Source organism: Neophocaena asiaeorientalis, unplaced genomic scaffold, assembly GCF_003031525.2.
Source record: "Neophocaena asiaeorientalis asiaeorientalis breed wild unplaced genomic scaffold, Neophocaena_asiaeorientalis_V1.1 scaffold547, whole genome shotgun sequence".
NCBI lineage: Eukaryota > Metazoa > Chordata > Mammalia > Artiodactyla > Phocoenidae > Neophocaena > Neophocaena asiaeorientalis.
In genome coordinates this window covers 2,537,714-2,539,839 of record NW_020185330.1, presented here as the reverse complement: position 1 = coordinate 2,539,839, position 2,126 = coordinate 2,537,714, and positions in this window count along the sequence as shown.

The following is a 2,126-nucleotide window of genomic DNA, read 5'->3' as shown; positions in this document are numbered from 1 at the left end:
AAGACGCAGACATAGAGAATGGGCATGAAGACACAGGGAGGGGGAAGGGTAAGCTGGGATGAAGTGAGAGAGTGGCAGGGACATATATACACTACCAAACGTAAAATAGATAGCTAGTGGGAAGCAGCCGCATAGCACAGGGAGATCAGCTCGGTGCTTTTTGTCCACCTAGAGGGGTGCGATGGGGAGGGGGGAGGGAGAAGCAAGAGGGAGGAGATATGGGGACATATGTATACATATAGCAGATTCACTTTGTTGTACAACAGAAACTAACACACCATTGTAAAGCAATTATACTCCAATAAAGATGTTAAAAAAAAAGAGAGACTATTTCAGGAGAAAAGTGGTCAGAGTGAGAAACAAAGCCCATGTCCCAAGAGCTCTGTGCACTTTCCCTGTGGGTAAAACAGAGGACCAGGCAAGGACTTTGCATGCCCGGGTGCTCCTGGAGGGACCTGCACAGCTGCAGGGTGGGAGAGGAGGTCACGCTGGTCCTCTCCGCCTGGACGGCAGGGCAGGAGAATGGTGGTGTGGAGAGAGTAGTGCGCGGATGAAAGATGGGGAAAAGTCCTTGTAGCTGTTGTGAGTGGAAGGTTTAGAGAGAAGATTCTGTGTCAAACTTCTGAAACAGGAGTTTCAGAAGCTTATCTGTGAAGAATTTGTGAAACCTCCAGCCCCACCATCTAAGAAAAGCTACAGTAAAGATACATGCTCTTCTCCAAGAGTTGGTTATCATGTTTCTGGGATTAATTCTTGGTCTCTGGATTGTGATACACATGGTCAGATGAGTCCATCAAATGGTATGAGCCGTCAAGGCTCAGCTCCTGCCTTTATCAAGCCTCCTTGATTCTTCTGATGTAAAATTAATTTCATCTTTATCTCTGTTCCCTTCACCCTTTTCACCTGCGTTCTTGTGTGTCACGGTAATATAGGATCCTAGGTTGAAACGTACCTGAGAGGTAATAAGTCCATGCTCTCAACCCGCATCTAATGATCTCTTCGTTCACTCATTCATTCATTCATCTAGTATTGGCTCTCTGGCCACTAAAACACAGTAGACATGTCATAGAAGAAAATTACTCGCCGAGAACACCTTTGTGAAGATGGAGACCAAAGAATCCCACTCTCGGCTGGCCCCTAAGCACCCCAGGTCTATCCTTCTACACATCGTTGTTCGGCTTACTCTTCCTTTCTCCATAGGGGCTAATCCAGACTTTCATCACTCTCCTCAGAATTTCTATTCCCATCCCCACTGCCATATTGCATTTTAAGAAGTTTGAATAATAACCCTTTGTGATTTAAATATTTGAGTAAATGACCCTGGGTAATTTTACATTGATGTTTTGTAGCCACCTCATTTCACAGGTGAAAAAACCTGAGGTTTAAAGGAATTACATAATGTACAGGGTCACATGGCTGGTTTAAGGGTAGACCCTGCAGTAGGCTCCAGTAGAATAGACAAGTAGAATCTCTTGCCAGTCTTCTGTCCATTAGGCCATTCTGATTGAGTAAATGTGCCCCACTTTAAAACACTGCCATAGAAAACATCAACTTTCTGTAATAGATTAAGGGCTGTTACTAATTTAGAGTTTACACACTCACTAAGGACTGCTTTTGTCTATGCCCCTCTGCCTTTCCCCATGCAATTCGTTTGTAAATATAAATGTTAAATGTTTATGACGCTCTTAAGGCTTAAAAGTGGAGAACAAACGAAGATATAGAAATTAATATACAGAAAGGCCCTTAAGCACTAACAGAAAATGTCTTCTACCTTAAGGACCAATTTTTCGATCATATTTCTGAATTTCACATCACAATTCCTGAAATTCTACTAAAGTTTCTATTATGTGAAATAGTATGTTTAAAAGCCAATCTGGGGCCATCCCCTTTCAGTCAAGGTGGAATATCAGGGACTAGTTTTACTGTCCTCCCTGAAGCAACCAAAAACTGGACACAAATAAAGGGAGAAAACACAACATCATATGCTTGGGGTTCCTTCCTAAATCACTCATAGCTTTCACCATGTCTGTTTCAGTGTCAGAGAGAATTACGTGATCTTTTCCTCATCTGATTGTTTCACTCTATAAATATTTCTTCAGTCAGATTCACTAAGTTTGCTGTGTGAC